At 45.5% G+C, this 27,455-nt stretch overlaps 1 protein-coding gene across 5 annotated transcripts in view; it reads right to left on the bottom strand.

Annotated features, from left to right (window-relative positions):
* LOC139277617 (protein phosphatase 1 regulatory inhibitor subunit 16B-like) overlaps positions 1-27,455 on the bottom strand; it is a 172,179-nt gene that overhangs the window by 111,757 nt on the left and 32,967 nt on the right. The window lies entirely within an intron of this gene.

Here is a 27,455-nt window from a genome sequence, read left to right as displayed (position 1 = left end):
TAGGCGGTCCCTCGTATCGAGGATGACTTGCTACCATACCAAAAAGGGATGAGTTCACAGATGTTTCAATGAAGAACCTGACATTCCAGGTCCAGAACTACATATTGAAGGGTGGAAGTTGTCTGCATGGATTTTTTTAACGTGTGGTGGCCGTTGCACACCAGCCACCACACGGGCTTGACAGAGCTAGGTCTTGTTCCAGTGGCAAGAATTAACCAAGATGACTGGAGACCAATACCCTGTACAGTTGTAGCAGGACTTCTCTGCTTTTATACGCCATCCCCCTTGCAATAAAGGCCGCCATTTAGACAGCATACAGAACTTTAGTCAGACCCCATCTGGAGTACTGTGCCCAGTTTTGTTCCCCCCCCACCCCCCATAGTGGGTGATATAGTGACCTTGGAAAAGGTCCAGAGGAGAGCTACAAGAACAATTCCTAGCTCAAAGAACCTCAGCGACTTAGATAGACTCAAGGACCTTGGTCTATATACTTTAGAGCAGCATAGACTTAGAAATGACCTGATAGAGGTCTATAAAATAATGAAAGGGCTGGATAGCTTGCCTATTGAGAGATTATTCCAGTTTAATAGATTGGGGAGGACTAGGGGACACAAGTTTATATTGTGTAAGAATAGGAATAGATTCGATGTTTGTCGGTTCTTCTTTCCCCAGGGAATAGTGAGCGTCTGGAATACATTGCTGGCCAGTGCAATGGGTGCTGACTCTCTGTACGTCTTCAAGAGGGAGCTGCTCCATTTCCTGACTGGGGCAGAAACCACATCATACGGAAGGTATCTCTTTCCCACGGCAGCTGATGATGATGATTCCGCCATTCACACCCTATCTAGACTCATCTTTCGTTTCCTAACCTGTGCCATTACCATCTAATTTTTGCCCATCATCCCTTTTGTCTCTTAATCTCTCCTGCCTTCCACCCTATCACAGACCTTCCCTTTTGTTCTTCCCTCCCCCTTTCACACCCCCTGCACTTCCTTAAGCATCTGTTACATCTCGAACTTTTCCAGTTCTGACAAAGGATCACAGACCTGAAACGTTAACTCTATTTCTCTCCACAGATGCTGCCTGACCTGCTGAGATTTCCAGCATTTTCTGTTTTTATTTCAGATTCCAGCATTCGTGGTATTTTGCTTCTGTCATACAGAAGGTAAGTGTCTTTATAGATGACACTTGGACCATGCGATCGCCTGGGACTGGCTTCCATCGTCGGAGAGGAATATTCGAGTATTTTTCTCTTATTGGCCCTGGGTTTTTACTGAGTTTTTGCCTCTCCCAGGAGATGACATGGCTGCAGGAAGGCGGGGGAGGGGGGGGCGGGGGAGGGTGGGGGGGGGGAAGGAGGAAGTGTTTAGTTAAGATGCTCCGGCCATCATGGTGTGTGGGTCAAGCTTGATGGGTCAGCTGGTCTTTTCCTACCTGTCAATATTGTATGCTCGTAAACGGTCACTGAAAAATGCTGAACATGAAGGCATTTGTTTAGAATCGACAGTGCAACTATAGCATGGATCAAGCACATTGCCATATTAAAATCTTAAAATATTCCTATATTCACACACAATTGTGGCTATGGTTACAGTTACAAATCAGTCTTTGTATTGTTGAAATACATCTGCAACAGCATTTGCTTCAAAGCAGAAGACAGAACCGAGAGCTTGGCTCCTCCTGTCTGTGTCCCAAACCACCTCGAGCCATAAATTAAAAAAAGGCTCGACTTCCTTCTGCATGCAATTGCAGTAATTATCAAAAGGCTGGTTACAAGACAGGATGCAATTATCATTGTGACATGCTTCTATTAGCGATTGCAACCTGCAAAAAAAATCCAGTATCATCTCCTATTTAACTTTGTTCGGATACATTACAGTATAAAACACAAAGCAGGCATAACTGCTACCTTTCAGTTGTACAAATGCAAGTCAGCCTTATAATGGGATTTCATATTAATAATGTCATCTTTTCCCAAAGATTAGGGAAAGCATTATTTTTTGGCCCAGCCTCCCAAACATATACTGTAAAAAGAAAGTGTGAAAATTATATATACACAAGAGTATTAATCCTCTAGACGCATCTTGTGTTACTTTATCTGTCCCATTACCATCTCCTTATGCTTTGTATAATCATACCTTTTGTCATTTAATCTCCCCTGCCTTCCACTCTGTCACGGATCGTCCCTTTTGTTCTTTACTCCCCTCCCACCTTTCCCCGCCTCTACACTTGGTTAAAATCTGTTACATCTCTAACTTTTTCCAGTTCTGACGAAAGATCATCGACCTGAAACATGAACTCTGTTTCTCTCTCCACAGATGCTGTCTGACCGGCTGAGTATTTCCAGCATTTTCTGTTTTTATTTCAGATTTCCAGCATCCACAGTATTTGGCTTTTGCTCGAGTGTTAATCCCCCTTCCCTCATTGCAAGGACACTCTTGTATCCTTGTGAAAATGATTCCAAGCGTGCGATCTGAGCCTCCTTTACAATAAAAGATCCACAGGATAAGACAGCAGAACAATTTTGAGGTCACGGGTCTCCATTTCTGGACCTTAAGCCTCAACATTTTATCGTGGCGTTCTGGCATAAGTGCTTGGGGTTACACAAGCTCTTAGCCGAAGTGTTTACACACAATTATTTGAGGCTGAAAGCTTCTCTGACCCCCTGCAGAATTACTTAGTCTCAACCACAGAGATTCTATCATGTTTTGATTTGTAAAATAAAATGAATGTTGTTACCAATCCTTTTATGATTTGCAGTCGTTTTAGGTCATGGATGCAGCATGAATTTTAAAAAATCGAATCACCTTGAATTCAATTCATCTATTTAGGGATAATGGGTAGGTACGCTAATTGGGCGGGGTGTGGCTAGTGGTGTCCCACAGGGATCTGTGTTGGGGCCTCAACTATTCACAGTATTTATTTATTAACAGCTTAGATGATGGCATAGAAAGTCATGTATCCAAATTTGCTGATGACACAAAATATCGGCAGCAGTGTAAATAAAATTACAAAGGGATATCGATAGATTAAGTGAAATGGGCAAGACTGTGGCAAATGGATTTCAATGTAAGCAAAAGTGAGGTCATCCATTTTGGAACTAAAAAGGATAGAACAGGGCACTTTCTGAATGTTGAAAAGCTAAAAATAGTGGAGGACCAAAGAGATTTGGGGGAGGGGTCTAAGTACATAGATCATTAAAATATCATGAACAGGTACAGAAAATAATCAAAAAAGACTAATGGAATGCTGGCCGTTATATCTAGAGGACTAGAATTCAAGGGTGCAGAAGTTATGCTGCAGTTATACAAAGCCCTGGTTAGACCACACCAGGAGTAGTGAGCAGTTGTGGGCACCACACCTTTGGAAGGCCTTGGAGGGAGTGCAGGGTAGGTTTACCAGAATGATACCCGAACTTCAAGGGTTAAGTTATGAGGAGAGATTACACAAATTAGGATTGTATTCCCTAGAATTTAAAAGATTAATTCTAAGGGGTGATCTGATCAAAGTTTTCAAGATATTAAGGGGAACAGATAGGGTAGGTAGAGTGAACCTATTCTCGCTGGTTGGGGAGTCTAGGACTGGGGGCATAGTCTAAAAATTGGAGCCAGACCTTTCAGGGGTGAAATTAGGAAACACTTCTACACAGAAGGGGTGATTGAAGTTTGGAACTCTCTTCTGCAAGTGGCAATTGATGCTAGATCAATTGTTAATTTTAAATTGGAGATTGAGAGCTTTCTGTTAACCAAAGGTATAAAAGGGATAGGGCCAAAGGCAGGTACATGGAGTTAGGTGGCAGAACAGCCAGGACCTCAATGAATGGTGGAGCAGGTTCATGGGGCTGAATGGCCTACTCCTGTTCCTATATTGCTAGTTTAATTTTTAAATGCATTTCTTTTGGTAAATTCTCTTTTTTGCATAACAAGATAAGGAATACAGGTACAGAGAGATCTCCGCCCTATTCCATCAGTATGCATTAATCCTAACCTTAAACACTGTGTCAGAGTGCATTTTCCACACCTGCCATTCTTGCTGGTTTTGTTGGATGATTTTGCTGATTGAGTAACAATCCGTACTGGACAGTGAACAGTTTTGTGCTGCCAGTCCAGCCTGGGCTCTGGGATATTGGCTCTAATGAACAAAATGTTGAATCATTGTGGGTGGAGATTAGAGATAGTAAGGGGAAAAAGTCACTGGTGGGCGTAGTTTATAGGCCCCCAAATAATAACTTCACGGTGGGGCGGGCAATAATCAAGGGAGTAATGGAGGCATGTGAAAAAGGAACAGCAGTAATCATGGGGGATTTTAACCTACATATCGATTGGTCAAATCAAATCGCACGGGGTAGCCTTGAGGAGGAATTCATAGAATGCATACGGGATTGTTTCTTAGAACAGTATGTAACAGAACCTACAAGGGAGCAAGCTATCTTAGATCTGGTCCTGTGTAATGAGACAGGAACAATAAACGATCTCCTAGTAAAAGATCCTCTCGGAATGAGTGATCACAGTATGGTTGAATTTGTAATACAGATTGAGGGTGAGGAAGTAGTGTCTCAAACGGGCGTACTATGCTTAAACAAAGGGGATTATAGTGGGATGAGGGCAGAGTTGGCTAAAGTAGACTGGAAACACAGACTAAACGGTGGCACAGTTGAGGAACAATGGAGGATTTTTAAGGAGCTCTTTCATAGTGCGCAACAAAAATATATTCCAGTGAAAAAGAAGGGCGGTAAGAGAAGGGATAACCAGCCGTGGATAACCAAGGAAATAAAGGAGAATAGCAAATTAAAAACCAATGCGTATAAGGTGGCCAAGGTTAGTGGGAAACTAGAAGATTGGGAAAATTTTAAACGACAGCAAAGAATGACTAAGAAAGCAATAAAGAAAGGAAAGATAATTACGAAAGTAAACTTGCGCAAAACATAAAAACAGATAGTAAAAGCTTTTACCGATATATAAAACGGAAAAGAGTGGCTAAAGTAAATGTTGGTCCCTTAGAAGATGAGAAGGGGGATTTAATAATGGGAAATGTGGAAATGGCTGAGACCTTAAACAATTATTTTGCTTCGGTCTTCACAGTGGAAGACACAAAAACCATGCCAAAAATTGCTGGTTACAGGAATGTGGGAAGGGAGGACCTTGAGATAATCACTATCACTAGGGGGGTAGTGCTGGACAGGCTAATGGGACTCAAGGTAGACAAGTCCCCTGGTCCCGATGAAATGCATCCCAGGGTATTAAAAGAGATGGCGGAAGTTATAATCTACCAAAATTCTCTGGACTCTGGGGAGGTACCAGCGGATTGGAAAGCAGCTAATGTAACGCCTCTGTTTAAAAAAGGGGGCAGACAAAAGGCAGGTAACTGTAGGCCGGTTAGTTTAACATCTGTCGTGGGGAAAATGCTTGAAGCCATCATTAAGGAAGAAATAGCGGGACATCTAGATAGGAATAGTGCAATCAATCAGACGCAACATGGATTCATGAAGGGGATACATGTTTAACTAATTTACTGAAATTCTTTGAAGGTGTACCGATGGATGTGGTGTATTTAGATTTCCAAAAGGCATTCGATAAGGTGCCACACAAAAGGTTACTGCAGAAGATAAAGGTACGCGGAGTCAGAGGAAATGTATTAGCATGGATCGAGAATTGGCTGGCTAACAGAAAGCAGAGAGTCGGGATAAATGGCTCCTTTTCGGGTTGGAAATCGGTGGTTAGTGGTGTGCCACAGGGATCGGTGCTGGGACCACAACTGTTTACAATATACATAGATGACCTGGAAGAGGGGACGGAGTGTAGTGTAACAAAATTTGCAGATGATACAAAGATTAGTGAGAAAGCGGGTTGTGCAGAGGACACAGAGAGACTGCAAAGAGATTTAGATAGGTTAAGCGAATGGGTTAAGGTTTGGCAGATGGAATCCAATGTCGGAAAATGTGAGGTCATCCACCTTGGAAAAAAAAACAGTAAAAGGGAATATTATTTGAATGGGGAGAAATTACAACATGCTGAGGTGCAGAGGGACCTGGGGGTCCTTGTGCATGAATCTCAAAAAGTTAGTTTGCAGGTGCAGCAGGTAATCAGGAAGGCGAATGAAATGTTGGCCCTCATTGCGAGAGGGATGGAGTACTAAAGCAGGGAGGTCCTGCTGCAACTGTACAGGATATTGGTGAGGCCGCACCTGGAGTACTGCGTGCAGTTTTGGTCACCTTACTTAAGGAAGGATATACTAGCTTTGGAGGGGGTACAGAGACGATTCACTAGGCTGATTCCGGAGATGAGGGGGTTACCTTATGTTGATAGATTGAGTAGACTGGGTCTTTACTCGTTGGAGTTCAGAAGGATGAGGGGTGATCTTATAGAAACATTTAAAATAATGAAAGGGGTAGACAAGATAGTGGCAGAGAGGTTGTTTCCACTGGTCGGGGAGACTCGAACTAGGGGGCACAGCCTCAAAATACGGAGGAGCTAATTTTAAACCGAGTTAAGAAGGAATTTCTTCTCCCAGAGGGTTGTGAATCTGTGGAATTCTCTGCCCAAGGAAGCAGTTGAGGCTAGGTCATTGAATGTATTCAAGTCACAGATAGATAGATTTTTAACCGATAAGGGAATTAAGGGTTACGGGGAGCGGGCGGGTAAGTGGAGCTGAGTCCACGGCCAGATCAGTCATGATCTTGTTGAATGGCGGAGCAGGCTCGAGGGGCTAGATGGCCTACTCCTGTTCCTAATTCTTATGTTCTTATGTAACGGACCGCTGTGTGTCTGAAAATGCAGCCACCATGACGGAAGACGACTTTCACCTCATCAGTGTAAGCTGTGGCTCAGTGGGAAGCACACTCACGTCGCAATCAGAAGGTTGTGGGTTCAAATCCCACTCCAGGGACTGGAATACAAAAAAAAAGAGAGGCTGACACTCCAGTACAATGCTTAGGAAGTGCTGCACTTTCGTAGATGCCGTCGTTTGTATGCGACATTAAACAGAGGCCCCGTCTGCTCTCTCAAGTGGACGTAAAAGATCCCATGGCACTATTTCGAAGAAGAGCAGGTGAGTTATCCTGGTGTCCTGGCCAATACTTATCCCTCAAACAACATAACAAAAAAAACAGATTATCTGGTCATTATCACATTGCTGTTTGTGAGTGCTTGCTTGTGTGCAAATTGGCCGTCACGTTTCCTACATTACAACAGTGGCAACACTCCAGAAGTACTTCATTGGTTGTAAAGCACTTTGAGAGGTCCGATGGTCGTGAAAGGCACTATATAAATCCAAGTCTTTCTTTTCTTCTTTCGTCAGCCTGCCCTCAGTATCAACTCAGGTCTCCAGACATGGAAAGAAAACACCACCATTCGTTTTCAATTTCTTTCTCTCCATTTCCCCTCTCTCTCCTGACTCATGCAGGGGCAAATGCCATGGATAAATTGGGCAAGTAAGTTATGACCACATCGTCGTCGTATTCATTCACCAGAAGGGCAAGCTCCAATGTTAATCTTTAAATGTCTCACTATAAATCAAAGTCTTTCATTCTTTCTTTCAATAAATGAAACTGCCAAAAGTATGATTATTCCGCGCCCACCCAAGAAGCTCCACATTTGGGAGAGATACAATGGAGTTTAGCTAACAGAATAGCAAGAACATGCTGGCTAATGGTAAATTGACACAAAAATATATCAGTACTAAACCATGTTCGTTTCACACTTATGCTAACTCTATGGTGTGCAAGTAGGGTGTCAAGGCCCAAAGTGATTCCAAAATGAAGCAGAATGAGATTACTTCCCGCAGGGAGAATTACTCCTCTTTGCACCGGTGTCAGATCAGACCCTGATCCGAATTCATAAATGTAGCATTGGTACAAAGCACTCCCCCGTCTTTCTTTATTTTTAATCTTTGATTGAATTTTCAGGATTGCACTCATGATTTCTAATAACACATCATTTTATGTTCTCTGACAGGGCGATTCAGCAGCTCTGACAAATTGCTCCATCATTATTATCTGGCTCAGTCATTAAGGCAATAACTGAACAATTTTCTGTACAGATTACTTTACTCAAACAACAAGTGCATTTCATTTGTATTCTGCACAGTGTGTAATCTATGCAGATAGAAGAACGACCCTCCGACAGCCAGCTCTGTCCACTTTGCTCAGTGTGGGTAAAGGGGGAGGAAACCACCCCTTTTGCCACTCATTTAAATGACAATGTTTATGCCATCCACGCTGCTCACAGGCAGCCCCCTATATCAGGTCAACAGCGTTAACCATTTGTTATTGCCACAGAAGTCAATTACATCATCATCATCATCATCATCATCATCATAGGCAGTCCCTCAGAATTGAGGAAGACTTGCTTCCACTCTAAAAGTGAGTTCTCAGGTGACTGAACAGTCCAATACAGGAATTACAGTCTCTGTCACAGGTGGGACAGACAGTGGTTGAAGAAAAGGGTGGGTGGGGAGTCTGGTTTGCCGCACGCTCTTTCCGCTGCCTGCGCTTGTTTTCTGCATGCTCTCGGCGACGAGACTAGAGCTGCTCAGCGCCCTCCCGGATGCGCTTCCTCCACTTCGGGCGGTCTTTGGCCAGGGACTCCCAGGTGTCGGTGGGGATGTTGCACTTTATCAGGGAGGCTTCGAGGGTGTCCTTGAAATGTTTCCTCTGCCCACCTGGGGATTGCTTGCCGTGTAGGAGTTCCGAGTAGACCGCTTGCTTTGGGAGTCTCGTGTCGGGCATGCGAACAAGGCGCCACTTATAACATAATAAGCGTGCCGGCTATTCCGGGGCAGTCGAATAAGCCCTTCGAGCTTCGTTCTTACCAATTTACACACCATTGTTTTGAAACCTTGGATGCATTGGCCAGCTTGGGGAAAGGGTCGGCTTGCTTGGCCCTTTATCTTGGTAATTGGATTGCAGAAGATTGGGCCCTAAAGGCACTAAAATTTACCTTCATTGTCATCGTCTGTTGCGCAGCAGAAACTCAATGACTTAGAATAGCTCCAACCAGAGAAACTGCAGTGAGGTCCAAGTGGCAAAGTCCTCAAACTGGGCACATTTAAAAAATATTTGAGGCTGGATTTCCGGCTTGTTGCTGCCTCTGCTTTCACCTCAGAGGGGCGGCAGTGAGCTCTTCTGGACGGGGGCCAGCTTCCAGCGCCCTGCCAGGACACTCGGGGCCGGTTTCGACGGGGCGCGGAACATTACCACCCGGGACAGACAGTTGTCGAAGGAAAGGGTGGGCGGGGAGTCTGGCTTGCCGCATGCTCCTTCTGCTTCCTGCGTTTGTTTTCTGCATGCTCTCGGCGACGAGACGCAAGGTGCTCAGCGCCCCTGGTTGTGACACCGGCTCGATTTTTAGCTCCCGCCCGATCCATAGCGCGCTGTAGAGCGCCCCCTGCTGGGACTGCCTGTGAAAGCGGGCAGTCCGAGCTGTAGCAGCTGCAGTGAGGGAAGTGATGGCGACCTCAGGTAAGTGTGATTGGTTTTTATTTTAATGCTTTTGCAATTTATGTTGTGGTGGCGTGTGTTATTTATTGGGAATGTTTTTGGTGTTTTTTTTCCTCCCCAGGCCTTTCTTAGAGCGCTCCGAGACAGCTGTTTGGCTCGGGATTTTCACTTGCTCAGCCGGTCTAGTGCCCCAAGTGAGGTGTACAACGCCTCCCTTCGCGCTCCGGCCCACACTCAGGACCCAGCTGCCCAATTTTGCTGACTGAGGCGCAAACTATTCCCGGGCACAAACTTTACTGCCCCTCCGCCATTACCACCTGGAAATGAGCAGAACCTAAAATCCAGCCCCACATCATAGAGGTATACAAAATCATGAACGGTTCTGATAAGAGTAATTAAGCAGAAACTGTTTCTAGTAGTGGAAGGGTCGGTAACCAGAGGACACAGATTAAGGTGATGGGCAAAAAAAACAAGAGGCGACATGAGGAAACGTATGTAACGAGTTGCTACGATCTGGAATGCTCCACCTGAAAGGGTGTTGGACACAGATTCAAGAGTAACTTCCAAAAGCAAATTTGATAAATATTCGAAGGGAAGAAATGTACAGGGCTAAGGGGAAAGAGCCAGGGGTAGTGGAACTAATTGGATAGCTCTTTCCTGGAGCCAACACAGGCATGATGGGCCAAATGGCCTCTTTCTGTGCTGTATCATTCCATGAGTCTATGCAGTACTTTAACTTGTAGATAAATTGTCAAACATAATATCTGTACACTGTAGTGCAGGAGGTGAGACATTGGCCTTTGACCTGGGGACTAGGGTTCAAATCCATGCCAAATTGATGGGATGAAAACCTCGTCCCACTGCTGGCTTAAAATAATGAAAAGAAGCATTAACCGCATCTGGATGTCCAAGATATGTGGGATCCTGATTCCAAAATAGAGGTATTTTCTCCCCTCTTCTCCCAAAGGCAACAACTCTCACTGGGTCATAACTGCTGGTAGCCCTCTGGTATTTTGGTCAAAGGGTCGTTCTGTATGTGCACCTAGAAAATGGCTGTCTAGCATAAGGAGGGGGGCATTAACTTACAATGTCTAAATATTTATTTTCCAGCAAGGAAAAGCAATCGAAGGCAGAAACACTGGCCGACTTTTCCCGGGTCCAGATCTGGTTCAAATTTACTTGAAAGAATAATGTTGATGAATTCATCTCCAACTGTGCATTAACCAAGCACAATTTAACGCAACAAGATGCTTACATCCCAGGGCAGAGTGAGCTCACGTACTGTAACATCTGACCTTGCCTACTACAACAAAGGAAAAGGACACTCTCTTTACACCTCGAAAGGCCTCAGGCACTCAAAACTGATTAGTAAACCAACTGATCCATTGCATAAACTGCATTAACCAAACAAGTATAACTAATGATCTGGAAACTACACAGCTCTAACATTACAGGAGCATAGCCCACAGGACATGTCGAGGTCTCACTCTGTTGGGCCCTTTTCAACGTATTAATGCCCCAATGTTGGGGGAAATGCAGGCTTGGCTCAGTTGGTAGTACTCTCGCCTGCTACTCAAAAGGTTGTGGGTTCAAGTCTCACTCGAGGACTTGAGTATATAATATAGGCCAACACTTCAGTGCAGTTATGAGGGAGTGCTGCATTGTCAGCAGTGCTGGCAGGTCCCGATATCTAATCAGGTGGATTTAAAAAGATGCTATTTTGGGGAGTTCTGCTGGTGTCCTGGCCTCAAACAAAAGCACTGAGACAGGTTAACTGGTCATTCAACTTGTGTGCAAATTGGCTTAAGTGTTTGCTTACATCACAACAGAGACTACACTTCAAAATAAAAATTGGCTGTGAAATTCTTTTGGACATCATAAAATATAAATGCAAGTTCTTTCTGCTTACAATAAATTTGCTGCTGGTTTCAGCACAAAGTGCAGGGGGGCAGTCAGGGGATTTATACTCCATTAAGGTCACTTCCATTCTGTCAAGATTTCAGCGCATCTTTTTCCTATCTCCCGCTCAGAGTTTTTCAATATGCCATTCTTTGAGATCAGCCCCAGCAGCGATCTCCTCTAGCAACTCTGTATAATACAGTGGAGCCCAAACACCAGACTGTAAAATATAAGGGGGGAGGGAAAGAAAGAAAGACTTACATTTATATAGCGCCTTTCACGCTCACCGGAGTGGGACTTGAAGCCATAATCTTCTGACTCAGAGGCAAGTGTGCTACCAGAGCGGCAAAAAAAGGTGACTTTCTCTAGACAAGCAACAATGGGAGATGAGCAGTGTATAAAACCCCTTGCTGTTAACTGTAGTGATTGCTTCAGAAGCTAATATTATTGACACTTCTTAGTTCTAAATCTGCAGAATGATCGATTTCAAAATAGCACCTGAACTCGGGTAACCAAGTCGGATACTTTAGTTTGGCAGTGACTGGCTTACACACACACACACACACACACATATATATATATTAAATAAAAAATTTTAATTGACCCATATCTTCAATCCTGTTACCTGGAGAACTGTGTACAGTTTTGGTCTCCTTACCCAAGGAAAGATATACTTGCCTTAGAGGGAGTGCAACGAAGGTTCACTAGACTGGTTCCTGGGATGAGGGGATTGCCCCATGAGGAGAAATTGAGTAGACTAGGCCTATACTCAAGAGTTTAGAAAAATGAGAGGCGATCTAATTGAAACATATAAAATTCTTAAGGGACTTGACAGGATTAATACTGAGAAAATGTGAACCCCTGGCTGGGGAATCTAGAACTAGGGGTCACAGTCTCAGAATAAGGGGTCGGCCATTTAGGACTGAGATGAGGAGAAATGTCTTCACTCAGAGGGTTGTGAATCTTTGGAATTCTCTACCCCAGGGGGCTGTGGATGCTCAGTCATTGTATATTCAACACAGAGATTGGTATATTTTTGGAAACTAGGGGAATCAAGGGATTATGGGAATAATGCGGGAAGGTGGAGTTGAGGTAGATGATCAGCCATGATCTTGTTGAATGGTGAGGCAGGCTCGAGGGGCCAAATGATCTGCTCCTGCTCCTATTTCTTATGTAATAAGGCTGAATAAGCTGAGTCAGCTCCAGAAAAGCCGTCAAACCAAACCGCAACCCAGAAACTTGAGTCACTACTGCAGGGGAATTTGAAGAAAAAGCACCTTAAATCTGGTTGCATTTATATAGTGTCTTTAATATTAAAAAAATAAAGTCCCAAGGCACTTCACAAATAGCGATAAATGAGGGAAATGCACACAAGAGTCATGGAGAGATTAAGAAGGGTGACTAAAAGCTTGGTTGAAAAGATGGATTTTGCGGAGGATCTTAAAGAGTTAGGATGCAGAGGGGTTTAGGGAGGGATTTCCAGAGAGAAAGGGCCAAGGTAGCTGAAGGCTCGGCCAACAATGACAGGGCAAAGGCTGGGGGGGGGGGGGGGGGAAACAATGCAAACAAGGGGAGGGTGAGAGGCACGGAGAAAGTGGGTGAGGAGCTAGGTGATTGCAGTGATAGGGTGGGGCGAAGCTGCAGAAGGACTTGTCAATGCGGACAAAGATTTAAAATTGAATGTGCTGAGAATTCTGGAGCCAGTATAAGTCAGGGGGGATGGGAATGTTGGGTGAGCAGAACAGAGAACAGGCGGCAGTATTTTGGACAATCTGTTATTTATGCAGCATTGGGAGAGCAGTAAGGATTGGAGCAGTCAAATCTGCTGGTGACAGAGGCACAAATAAGGCTTTCAGCAGTGGAAGGGGCGAGGTAGAGGTGGAGGCGCAGGCGGGTAATCTCACAGAGGTGGAAATTAATGGTCTTGATGACGAATAGGATGTTTGTGGCAAAAAAACAATTGGTTTCAACTTCCTGAGCCAAGTGAAGCTGAGGTCAATCAAGAGCAGGGAGGGTTGTGGACCCAATAGTCTTTCACTGTCCTGAAAAGTTCAATTAAAAAAAAATTCGAAACTTTTGTATAGACAAAACCTTTATGCTTCAAAATTCCTCTTTCACTGATGGATATTTGAAAAGAATATTTTTAAGCTGCTCATTTCTTTAAAATTTTTTTCAGTTAACAATGAACCAAAACTAACTAAACTCTGCACTAAACATGTGTTATTTGAACATAGTGCCAGGCAAAGAGCAAGACAATTTATTTTAGTTTCAAATGTAATTTCCAGGTAACTTTGCATGTTCAAACTTCTTCAATTAATTGCACAGCTCCTTCTTTCTTTAACCCACAAAAAGAGTAACCATACCATATCCTGAATATAATTGGTCAAACGCTTCTCTAAATCACTTGCTGTTTGATAATTAATCATCAGAAAGATAAATGCCCTCGAGAAGGTGGTGGTGAGCCGCCTTCTTGAACCGCTGCAGTCCGTGTGGTGAAGGTGCTTCCACAGTGCTGTTTGGGAGGGAATTCCAGGATTTTGACCCAGCGACGATGAAGGAACAGGTGATATATTTCCAAGTCAGGATGGTGTGTGACTTGGAGGGGAACTTGCAGGTGGTGGTATTCCCATGCGCCTGCTGCCCTTGTCCTTCTGGCTGGTAGAGGTTGCGGGTTTGGGAGTTGCTGCAGTGCATCTTGTAGATGGTACACACTGCAACCACGGTGTGTCGGTGATGGAGGGAGTGAATGTTTAAGGTGGTGGATGAGGTGCCAATCAAGCGGACTGCTTTGTCCTGGATGGTGTCGAACTTCTTCAGTGTTGTTGGAGCTGCACTCATCCAGGCAAGTGGAGAGTATTCCATCACACTCCTGACTTGTGCCTTGTAGATGGTGGAAAGGATTTGGGGAGTGAGGAGGTGAGACACTTGCCGCAGAATACCCAGCTCTGGATAGCTCTGGAATTATTCCAGAGTTTTTGCTTCCCCCACTTCCCTATCCAGAAGACCATTCCAGGTATTAAATCACTCTGTGTGAAAGAGTGCTCCCTGATATCAGTCTGTATCTATGTTGTCTTGTGCTGGAATTGTGGTTTAACATGAAACAGTGCTCCAGGTTAACCTTTGATCTTCCACTTAATCATTTATATAATGATAGGTTATGTATTGGACATTAAAAGAAGGCACAATTGAATTTAAATAAAAATAACAGAAGTAATAGAGAGAAAGAGAGATGATAGAATTAAATGTGATCACTTCTTGTATTTTGAATTAAAATGGTTGTTTTAAATATTTATTTTCATTGAATAGTACTAATATTACAATAATACTGCTATCATTGGCACTGGAGCAGCCTTATTACTGTAATATTAGTCTTTATTTCAGCCTTACAGTTCACAAGACAGTCTGCTGGCAGTCCATGCCCATGAACAACAACACTGGTCCTGATTTTAACTCCGGGTGGATTCCCCGCTCAGGCCCGAGTTATAATTACAGTCGGGTCTCAATGATGTCATCGAGCCACAACATGCACGTCTAACGAAGGACCCTGTTGACTCCGGGCGCCTGTCCTTGCTGCCGGCTCAGGAGAGCAGGTTAAAATTGCAGATGTTGCGATTAGGGCGTCTTTCGGACAGGCAAGAGCCAGGGCGATTTTAACTACCCAGCCGCCAGGTTTCTACTGAGCGAGTAGGGTTAAAATCGCCCACATTCTGTCTTACAGTATTAACAGAAGTAGGTAGAACATCTTTAAGATCACAAATAAAAACACAAAGGGAATGCAGATCTTCAAAGTACTACAGTATCATATAAGTAAGGAGTCAATAAACCTTCCTCCCCATTACAAAGGGATCATGGTGATACCAACCTTTGAAAAATCTATAACTATTAACTAGTTCTTAATTTCGGTCATTCACTTTATACACTTCCTCTTTAATAAGATATCTCGAAAATAATTTAAATCTTTTTTTCTTGACAAGCCCCCTGAATTTTAAGAATCTTTCTTTCAAAGGCAGAATCAGCCAAGATTTCTATCTTCAACTTCCCAACACAGTGACCTCCACAGCTGTCCAAGTACCCAAGATGCCCTTGTGTGCTACCATGAGGCTCAACAGAACCATTGGTCAGATGGACATAGCAATTTTAATGTAGTGATTGGTTATATGTTGTACAGGAAGTGCCTGTAAGAAAAAAAAATCATGTCAACTATACAATGTCAAAATTACTCCAAGGATTTAAACAGAATTCCTCAGATCTGGAAGAAAATAAATCTAAATCACTGCCAGAACTTCACCACCTGTTTCTCCAGGCTTTGAAATTATCATAAAATGATTCCTTTCGGATATCTGCTCAGTGCTAACTTAATGAAATCTTTAGACTGTTGAATTAGAGGTTGTAACAGAAAATAATATAGGGTTGAAAAGTTGGTTTGTAACAAAAGTTGATAATTATAGCCTTAGCCGAAGCCTGTCGTGGTGATTTCTCTAGAGTAAATCTTACTCATGAGAACATTATAAGTGATTTTCTTTGTGTTAGTATTTGTTTGTTATGAGGATGTCACAGTTACACCCTGGATGGAGCACTGACCTTTCACCTCTGGGACCTGGGGTAAAATCCAGGCCAGATTGCTGGACAGAAAGTTTCCCCTAGCTGTAAGGATTCTACATGAACTGAGTTGGCACAATCCAGTTTTTGGAACCATAGGCCCACAGCAGAAAACTATCCCACATTTGGCAATAATTAATTTTAAATTGGCAATCTCATTCAGAGACTGCAGGATTGTCTGGTGTCCTGCTTGTGCAATAAGGGACGATGAGTCATCCTCCATCACCTCACTCAACTTGCCATTATGTACATACAAAAATGACAGGAAATGGCCAGCTGGTCCATCAAACCTGCCCCACATTCCTGATGCCTGGCAATCCTAACTAGGCACTTCCTCTCCCCCCACCCCCCGCCCCCATCTCCTGCCCCCCCCTTTATCCCCCCCAGCCATGTAATCTCTTGGGAGAGGCAAAACAAAACGGGAAAAAAAACAGGGCCAACACTAAGTTGGGTGGCAGTGTGAGCTGCGAGGAGGATGCTGTGAGGCTGCAGAGCGACTTGGATAGGTTAGGTGAGTGGGCAAATGCATGGCAGATGAAGTATAATGTGGATAAATGTGAGGTTATCCACTTTGGTGGTAAAAACAGAGAGACAGACTATTATCTGAATGGTGACAGATTAGGAAAAGGGGAGGTGCAAAGAGACCTGGGTGTCATGGTACATCAGTCATTGAAGGTTGGCATGCAGGTGCAGCAGGCGGTTAAGAAAGCAAATGGCATGTTGGCCTTCATAGCAAGGGGATTTGAGTACAGGGGCAGGGAGATGTTGCTACAGTTGTACAGGGCATTGGTGAGGCCACACCTGAAGTATTGTGTACAGTTCTGGTCTCCTAACCTGAGGAAGGACATTCTTGCTATTGAGGGAGTGCAGCGAAGGTTCACCAGACTGATTCCCGGGATGGCGGGACTGACCTATCAAGAAAGACTGGATCAACTGGGCTTGTATTCACTGGAGTTCAGAAGAATGAGAGGGGACCTCATAGAAACATTTAAAATTCTGACGGGGTTAGACAGGTTAGATGCAGGAAAAATGTTCCCAATGTTGGGGAAGTCCAGAACCAGAGGTCACAGTCTAAGGATAAGGGGTAAGCCATTTAGGACCGAGAGGCGGAGGAACTTCTTCACCCAGAGAGTGGTGAACCTGTGGAATTCTCTACCACAGAAAGTTGTTGAGGCCAATTCACTAAATATATTCAAAAAGGAGTTAGATGAGGTCCTTACTACTAGGGGGATCAAGGGGTATGGCGAGAAAGCAGGAATGGGGTACTGAAGTTGAATGTTCAGCCATGAACTCATTGAATGGCGGTGCAGGCTAGAAGGGCCGAATGGCCTACTCCTGCACCTATTTTCTATGTTTCTATGTAACAAGGGAAAAAATACTCTGGAAAATTCCTCTCCGACCCCGTCAGGTGATGAGAACCAGTTCAGGAGATTACATTATTCATGTGTGTGTCTCAACAATTGAGTACGAGGAGGCTACCTGGACAATATTTATCCATCAACGTCACTAAAAATGGATCATTAACAACAACAACAACTTGCATTTATATGGCTCCTTTAACGTAGCAAAACATCCCAAGGCGCTTCACAGGAGTATTGTGAGATAAAAATTTGACACCAAGCCACATAAGTAGAAATTAGCGCAGGTGACCAAAAGCTTGATCAAAGAGGTAGGTTTTAAGGAGCATCTTGAAGGAGGTAGAGAGGCGGAGAGGTTTAGGCAGGGAGTGCCAGAGTTTGGGACCTAGGCAGCTGAAGGCATGACCACCAATGGTTGAGCGATTATAATCAGGGTTGCTCAAGAGGGCAGAATTAGAGAGCGAAAACATCTCGAGAGGGGGTTGTGGGGCTGAAGGAGATTACAGAGATAGGGAGGGGCGAGGCCATGGAGGGATTTGAAAAGGATGAGAATTTTGAAATCAAGGCATTACTTAACCAGAGCCAATGTAGGCCAGCGAGCGCAGGGGTGATGGGTGAGCGGGATTGGTGAAAGTTAGGACACGGGCTGCCCAGTTTTGGATCACCTCTCGTTTACATAGGGTAGAATGTGGGCTCATTATCGCACTGCTGCTTGTGGGAGTTTTCTGTGCGCAAATTGGCTGCCGCATTTCCTATATTTAACAGTGACTACACTTCAAAAGTACTTAATTGGCTGTAAAGTGCTTTGGAACGTCCTGAGTTTGAGAAAGGCGCTATATAAATGCAGGTCTTTTTGTTTAATTGGACAGTCTGGAGCATCACAGTTGAGCTCAATCCTGTCCTCGCTCAATATTCACAGATGTACACTTCCAGCATGGGTCGCTGGTTAACATCTAGATGGTTTTGCATTTTCTACACAGGAGCACTGATGCTAACTGTAGCTCCTCCAACTGCTTCTGGTTGAAATCAGTTAACTCAGCAGAGACCACGGATTGAATGGGTTGGGCCTGTGACCGTTCTGTACGGTTCAATGACTTACTTGATAAATTCACTGAGCTAATCGGGGGAGCACTGGAGTAGAGTTGAGGGGGCTTTACTGCATAGATACAGGAGTAGGCCATTCAGCCTCTCGAGCCCGCTCTGCCATTCAATTAGATCACGGGTAATCTGTACATCGAACCCATTTGCCCGCTTAAGCTCCATATCCCTCGATACCTTTACACACCAACATGAAACACCATAGACATGAAGACCAGGGAGGAAAAAAAAAATAAGAGGACCAAGCTATTGGGCCTGGATTACACGTCCTCTCCTGGCGCTCTCCCAGTCCAAATCCGACAACTTTCCCTGATGTACTCCCCATCTCTATACACTGCGACACCTGTGCTTCACTCTGCGGTTGGTTGGTGCAATACCGAACCTGGGAGCACCCGATGCCTGAAATGGACAGTGTTCCATTCCTCGGCACGAACATCCTTCAACCTGCTCAACACAAAAATAAAAAAAGTAAAGCCGTCACAGCTGAGAAGAGCTGATTTTGACAGAAATAAGACTCGAGTGCCACTCCGTCTGTACACCGACTGCAGAAAGAAATGCGCTTACAAAACAATTTATCTGCATAATTATTTTACAAAGGCAGACAGGAGAATTATTTGAATGAACTCACTGAAATTTGCACATAAAGGAACAATTTTACTTCTTATAATGCCATCCTCCTTCATTACAGAATAAGGAATCAATACTCCCTTATTCCAGATATCTTTTCCCCTTATATCAGTACAGAATAGGCACTTTCCTCCAGTTCAGGCAGTACCATCCTGGTGTACAGGCTGTGCAATGCACCATTCCTTTGTTCCCAATAACTCTGTTCTACTTGGCCCTTTGTTTTGACTACAATCTCCTTTGGGACAGTCATCAAATTTTGATGAAAGTAGCAGGCAGCCAGGCTACAATACAAAATAAACTGTAAATGGAGTTGAGGCACAGATCACCCATGATCTAACTGAATGGCAGAACAGGCTTGAGGGTCTACTCCCATTCCTACATTCCTTCCTACATCCTTCGAGTCAGAAGGTTCAAGTTCCAGTCCCACTGCAGTGACTTGAGCACAAAACCTAGGCTGACACTCCACTGTAGTGCTGAGGGAGTGCTGCACTGTCGGAGGTGCCGTGTTTCAGATGAGATGTTAAACTGAGGATGCATTTACCCTCTCAGGTGGATGTAAAAGATTCCATTGCATTATTGCAAAGAAGAGCAGCTAAGTTTTTCCTTGTGGAGCGAGGTGCAGCAAGACCTGGGTGTCATGGTACATCAGTCATCGAAAGTTGGCATGCAGGTACAGCAGGCGTTGAAGGCGGCAAATGGCATGTTGGCCTTCATAGCGAGGGGATTTGAGTATAGGAGCAGGGGGGTCTTACTGCAGCTGTACAGGGCCTTAGTGAGGCCTCACCTGGAATAGTGTGTTCAGTTTTGGTCTCCTAATCTGAGGAAGGACGTTCTTGCTATTGAGGGAGTACAGCGAAGGTTCACCAGACTGATTCCTGGGAAGGCAGGACTGACATATGAGGAGAGACTGGATCGCCTGGGCCTGTATTCACTGGAGTTTAGAAGGATGAGAGGGGATCTCATAGAAACATATAAAATTCTGACGGGACTGGACAGGTTAGATGCAGGAAGAATGTTCCCGATGTTGGGGAAGTCCAGAACCAGGGGTCACAGTCTAAGGAGTAAGCCATTTAGGACTGAGATGAGGAGAAAATTCTTCACTCAGAGTTGTTAACCTGTGGAATTCTCTACCGCAGAGAGTTGTTGAGGCCAGTTCGTTAGATGTATTCAAGAGGGAGTTAGATATGGCCTTTAGGGATATGGCCATCAAGGGGTATGGAGAGAAAGCAGGAAAGGGGTACTGAGGTGAATGGTCAGCCATCATCTTATTGAATGGTGGTGCAGGCTCGAAGGGCCGAATGGCCTACTCCTGCACCTATTTTCTATGCTTCTATGTTTCTGGCTAATATTTATCTCTCGGCCAACATCGCTAAAACAGATTTTCTGGTCATTAGCACATTGCTCTTTGTGGAAGCTTCCTGTGCGCAAATTGGCTGCTGCGTTTCCTGCATTACAAAAGTGACTAGACCTCAAAAGCACCTCATTAATTGTAAAATGTGTTGGGACATCCTGAGTTTGTGAAAGGCGCTATATAAATGCTATGTTCCTAAACACTTTCAGTGGTGAGACCTCTCCAATGGAACTGGGGAGGGGTAGAAGGGAAGAGAAATACTGTCCATGGTGGCCAGCTGACTCGGTCTGAAGAGTGGAAGTCTGAGTACAGATAAAGGTTCCAGAGATTACCTTTGAGGAGCACAGAATACTTGCGCTGAACCTTTCCCTCATTTTAAATGTGTAGGATAGCCTCTGTGATAGGGAAGATTATACGTGGTCTGTGAAAGGAGTGCGTTTGAGGGGCTGAATGCTCTCTCATTCCACGCTTTATGTTCTTAACAGGAGTATACTTCAAGCAGATCATTATTATGCAACATGTGAACGCTTCATCAAGAGAAGGCATGTTCAATCATGTGCAGCCAGAGCCAAAAGTTGGATCATAAATGTTCAAGTGAATGACTGAGCCATTCCATTGCCACAGGACATGGTCAATGTGCCTTTAAAGGACTCGAGCTCAACTTACAAATTCTTGCGCATCTGTCAGCCGTGAATTTACATTTGAACCTTTCAGTGAAGGGTGCAAAGTTCACCCAGATGAGTTTAACCTTATGCCTAATGGGGTAGCAATTCTGCTCCACAGTAAAACACGAGGGAAAACGCCAGATCATTACACAGTTTGTTTTGGCATCTTTTCATTTTCGTGTAATATAGAATGGAAATTTCATCAACATGGTCGGTGCGATTACAGAACAAGCCACACAGTCAAAGTGCAACACTGCAAAATACCGACTCATAAATTCTGGGAAATTCTAATAGAAGCTTGAAGAAGTGTGCAAAGGTTGGCTCGAAGGGCTGTGGCTTTCCCTCCTCGGGAAATATTTTGTGCTAACTATATGCTAATTACCATCAACTGCACCAAAAATGGGGAAGGGTACAAAGAGTTTGGGGGGAGGGAGGAGGAGGAGAGGGTAAAGACAGATTACTCCTTTTGTGCCCAATTCAGAAACAGCAGGTAACACATTTTTAATATAAAGGCTCCTTCATCAGGCAGGACCTTTGATATTCCTTTGCCACCAGCTCAACCCCTGAAAAAACATAGAAACATAGAAGATAGGTGCAGGGGTAGGCCATTCGGCCCTTCGAGCCTGCACCGCCATTCAATAAGATCATGGCTGATCATTCACCTCAGTACCCCTTTCCTGCTTTCTCTCCATACCCCTTGATCCCTTTTAGCCATAAGGGCCATATCTAACTCCCTCTAACGCCACACAAATGCCAGGCAATGACTATCTAAAACAATTAAGAGTCTAACCATCGCCTCTTGACATTCAACGGCATTACTATCACTGAATACACCACCATCAACATCCTGGGGGGGGGGGTCACCATTGACCAGAAACTTAACTGGACCAGCCACATAAATACTGCGGCAACAAGAGGTCAGAGGCTGGGTATTCTGCGGCGAGTGTCTCACCTCGTGACTTGCCAAAGCCTTTCCACCACCTACAAGGCACAAGTCAGGAGTGTGATGGAATACTCTCCACTTGTCTAGATGAGTGCAGCTCCAACAACACTCAAGAAGCTCAACACCATCCAGGACAAAGCAGCCCGCTTGATTGGCGCCCCATCCACCACCTTAAACATTCACTCCGTCCATCACCGTACTGTGGCTGCAGTGTGTACCATCTACAAGATGCGCTGCAGCTGTCTTGGTTAATCCTTGCCACTGGACCAAGACCTAGCTCTGTCAAGCCCGTGTGGTGGCTGGTGTGCAACGGCCACCACACATTAAAAAAATCCACGCACAGGCATCTTCCACCCTTCAACATGGAGTTCGGGACCTGAAATATTAGGTCCTTCATTGAAACACCTGTGAACTCATCCCTTTTTGGCGTGGAAGCAAGTCATCCTCGATACGAGGGATCGCCTATGATGATGTTGATGATGATGCACTGCAGCAACTCACCAAGGATTGTTCGGCAGCATCTCCCAAACCCGTGACCTCTACCACCGAGAAGGACAACACCAGCAGGCGCATGGGAACACCACCACTTCCACGTTCCCCTCCAAGTCACACACCTTGGAAGTATATCGCTGTTCCTTCATTGTCGCTGGGTCAAAATCCCACAACTCCCTCCCTAACAGCACTGTGAGAGTACCTTCACCACACGGACTGCAGCGGTTCAAAAAGGCGGCTCCCCACCACCTTCTCAAGGGCAATTAGGGATGGGCAATAAATGTTGGTTTTGCCAGTGACGCCGACATCCCACGAACGAATTAAAAAATATATATTTCTAGCATTTTCTGTTCTTATTTGCTTCAAACATAATTGGCAGAGCTGCTGCCTTGTGGGCCTCCACTGGGAGCAGGCAAGGCAGGTTCTCCAGGACTCAAGTTAATGGCAGCAGAACCTGCTGATCTACAACTATTTTAGTTGTGAACATTAAACAAGTGCCCCCGATTAAAGGGGGGGTCACACTCCAAAAACTTTTCAAGTGTCCCCTTGTTTTCTTTTGAGGGAATCAGAAACACAAATTATACAAGTGCCCCCTGGCTAAAAGGTGGGGGGGGGGACACTAAAACCGACAAATATAGACAAATTAAACTTTAAACATTAAGGATCAAATTAAAGTTTGGTTGCCGGGGGTAATGATGCACTCCAGTCCCTCCGGTGCCCACCTCTCGTGGAAGGCCGCGAGCGTACCGCTGGACACCGTGTGCTCCATCTCCAGGGACACCCTGGCCCGGATGTAACCACGGAAGAGAGGTAGGCAGTCAGGCTGAACAACCCCCTCGACCGCCTGCTGCTTGGACCGGGTGATGGACCTCTTGGCCATGCCCAGGAGCAGTCCTACGAGAAGGTCTTCCGACCTTCCCGCTCCCCTCCGCACAGGGTGCCCAAAGATCAGGAGCGTGGGACTGAAGTGCAACCAGTATTTGAGGGGCAGCCCCTTCAAATAATGGAATAGGGGCTGCAACCTCGCAATATACACTCTCAATATACACATGGAACATGGACTCCTCTAGACTGCAGAAATTACAAGCAGCGTGGGAGCCCACGAACCGACTTAAAAACTTATTGCACGGGACTGCTCCGTGCAACACCCTCCAGGCTAAGTCCCCAATAAATAGAGGGAGGACTCCTATGTAGAGAACACTCCATTGAGAAAAGTTGTAAAAACTTAACTTGGAGGCAATGTTTAGTTTCAGTGCACCTTTTTGCAGCCGCTCACCATTGGTGTGGCTTAGATGGTGGCTTTAGCCCCAATCTGTGGCCTGTCATACTGCACTTGAATAATGATTTAGATTTTGCTCGTCATCAGTGATACCACAATGCCCATATTTAGCTGAACTTTCAGAATCATTACCGAGTGTCGCAACTACATCTCAAAGTATAGTACATAGGGAGATATCTGAGAATCTTAGCTACAATCCTATTAGGATACGACTATAGGATCCTACAGTATGGCCCTGTAACGATATCCGACAGCTACTATTGTAGTGCGATATCCTGCAGTGGCCTACAGGTTTTGTGGGGTGGGGGGGGTGTGGGGTGGTTATATCATGGACCCAGTTTCTGACTGATTGGCTCTCCATTATCTCATGATCTGATTGCTGATTGGTCCCCTTGGAGGATAAGCCACACCCAGACGTTTCTCTGGAATGTGTAATTGGAATGGCCCAGCCCAAGTTCTGAGTGACTTTGCAAAGTGTAATTCGAGACATTCTGACTTCAGAACTTCCCTGTAAGCAGTCAGAGAGGATAGAGCTCCCTGACCCCAGCCCATGTGCATGCCTCCCCCAGCCGAAGTTCCTGACACCCCCAGCCCAAGTTCTCATCCCCCCCAGTCCAAGTTCCGTACCCACTCCCTCCACCATAGATGGAACATTGTGGGGGTCACGGATTATTAACAGGTTTATTGGGTAAGAAGTGAATAGTGACAGTGTCGTGACTTTCGGATTTCATCCACTCCAACGTTGTCCCTTGTAGCACACACACAGAGCTTTCTGAGAAATCGGGTGTAGGTGTAAAGGGGGTTGGAAGAAAGTGATCTTTCTTCCCTCTCTCCCCTTTCCTGCTTCTCCATCTTATCCCCCCGTGTGTGTGTCTCTCTCTCTCTCTCTCCCACCTCCTTTCTCTCTCGTGCGTCTCTCTCTCTCTCTCTCTCTTCCCCCCACCCCCTTTCTCTCTCTTCCCCCCCTCACACTCTCTCTCTCTCTCTCTTCCCCCCCCCCACCCAGTGTGTGTCTCTCACTCCCCCATCCCCCAATCTCTTTCCCCTCTCTCTCCCACCCCCCCCAGTCTCTCTCTCTTCCCGTCCCCCCGCCACATTCTTTCTCCCTCCTTCCCTCCCTTCCCCGCCCGCCGCCTCTCTCTCTCTCTCTCTCTCTCCCCGCCCGCCGCGCCTCTCTCTCTCTCTCTCTCTCTCTTCTCCCCCCCCCGCCGCCTCTCTCTCTCTCCCCCACTAACTCCGATGTTTTCTCTCCCACAGAAGGCCGCAATAATGCAAAGGCTGGAAGCAAATCCAGCGGCAGCGAACGCCATGCAGACTCGTCGGGGCCCCATTTCCAGTTCCGATTCCGGATCCGAGCAGTCGGCGCATGCACGAGAGGCTTTGGGAGCGGAGTCCAAAGGATGCAGGCGCAGAAAAAACAGTGCAAATAGTCACAGTGTTAGATCATTCCCAACCCTTTATAATTCCATTTACAGCTCATCTAGACCCATCTTTTGTTTCTTTACTTGTCCCATCACCACCCTCTTTTGCCGTGCATCATCATCCCCTTTATTATTCAATCTCTCCTGCCTTCCACCCTATCGCAGACCTTCTCTTTTGTTCTTTCCTCCCCTCCCGCTTTCCCTGCCTCTGTATTTGCTTAAAGCCTTTACATCTCTAACTTTTTCCCGTTCCAATGAAGGGTCATCGACCTGGAACATTAAACTCTGTTTCTCTCTCCACAGATAGTACCTGACCTGCTGAGTGTTTCCAGCATTTTATAGTTTCATTCCTTCAGAATTCCAATTCAAATGAGATAATTTTTTCCGTCCTGTTTCTAATATAACGGTTCTCAACCCGTGGGTGGTAACTCCCAAAGGAGTCACAAGCACAGGCTGGCAGGAAGTCGCTGGTGGTCCCAGCTCTGCTTCAAGACAGGGCGCTCTGCTGCATGGGAATCCACAACAATCTTTACCAAGTCACAAAATCCCACCGGCAGCATACGGCAAAGTTGGTTCTGGTAGGAGCTGGCACCAGCAGTGAACAGCACATCAGGAAAAAAAATGTTAGTGTTTTGGGAGATAATCGCAGGGAGACAGGAGAGAGCCTCAGGAAATAGAATGGTAGGGAGGAGGAGGAGCACCTGAGGGGGGTGGGCAGACAGCAGCAGGGTAAAGCACCAGTCATCAAGATCCACAGCGCAGTCCTGGACAATGTGGACCATTTCCCATATCTCGGGAGCTTCCCATCAACAAGAGCAGGCATTGACGACGAGATCCAACACTACCTCCAGTGCGCCAGTGCAGCCTTTGGCCGCCTGAGGAAGAGAGTATTTGAAGACCAGGCCCTCAAAACTGCCACCAAGCTCATGGTCTACAGGGCCGTAGTAATACCCGCCCTCCTGTATGACTCAGAGACATGGACCATGTACAGTAGACACCTCAAGTCGCTGGAGAAATACCACCAACGATGCCTCCGCAAGATCCTACAAATCCCCTGGGAGGATAGACGCACCAACATTAGCGTCCTCGACCAGGCCGACATCCCCAGCATTGAAGCACTGACCACACTTGATCAGCTCCGCTGGGCGGGCCACATTGTTCGGATGCCAGACACGAGACTCCCAAAGCAAACGCTCTACTTGGAGCTCCTTCACGGCATACGAGCCAAAGGTGGGCAGAGGAAACGTTACAAGGACACCCTCAAAGCCTCCCTGATAAAGTGCAACATCCCCACTGACACCTGGGAGTCCCTGGCCAAAGACCGCCCTAAGTGGAGGAAGTGCATCCGGGAGGGCACTGAGCAGTTCGAGTCTCATCGCCGAGAGCATGCAGAAATCAAGCGCAGGCAGCGGAAAGAGCGTGCGGCAAACCAGTCCCACCCACCCCTTCCCTCAACGACTATCTGTCCCACCTGTGACAGAGACTGTGGTTCTCGTATTGGACTGTTCTGCCACCTAAGAACTCACTTTAAGAGTGGAAGCAAGTCATCTTCAATTCTGAGGTACTGCCTATGATGATGAAAGCATTTCAGGGAATGGAGTGACTTCTTAGTATTTAATCAGTCTTCGATAGGGAAATAGCATGGAAATGGTATGTTAGCCTTTATTGCAAGGGCATTGGAGTAGAAAGGATGTCTTGTTGCAATTATATAGGCCTTTATTGAGACCACACCTAGAGTACTATGCACAGATTTTGGACCCTTTATCTAAGGAAGGATGTACTTACCTTAAAGCGGGTGCAACAAAGGTTCACTAGATTGATTCTTGGGATGAGACGGTTGGCCTATGAGGAGAGATTGAGTAGATTGGGCCTATATTCTAAGTTTAGAAGAATGAGAGGTGATCTCATTGAAACGTATACATTTTTTTTAAAAAAGAGGGCTTGACAGGATAGATGCTGCAAGGTTGTTTTCCCTGGCTGGAAAGGCTAGAACTAGGCGTCATAGTCTCAGGATAAGGGGTCAGCCATTTAAGACCGAGATGAGGAGAAATTTCTTCACTCAGAAGGTTGTGAATCTTTGGAATTCCCTACCCCAGAGGTCTGTGGATGCTCAGTCGTTGGGTATATTCAAGACCGAGATCGATAGGCTTTTGGACACTAGGGGAATCAAAGGATATGGGGATAGTGCTGGAAAGTGGAGTTGAGGTTGAAGATCAGCCATGATCTTATTTACTGGTGGAGCAGGCTTGAGGGGCCTGAAGCTCTACTCCATTACGGTACAGTAGCA

This window comes from Pristiophorus japonicus, chromosome 12 (assembly GCF_044704955.1).
Source record: "Pristiophorus japonicus isolate sPriJap1 chromosome 12, sPriJap1.hap1, whole genome shotgun sequence".
NCBI classification, from domain to species: domain Eukaryota; kingdom Metazoa; phylum Chordata; class Chondrichthyes; family Pristiophoridae; genus Pristiophorus; species Pristiophorus japonicus.
Note: the sequence above shows the minus strand (reverse complement) of the source record. Positions and strands in the feature narration are given on the sequence as shown.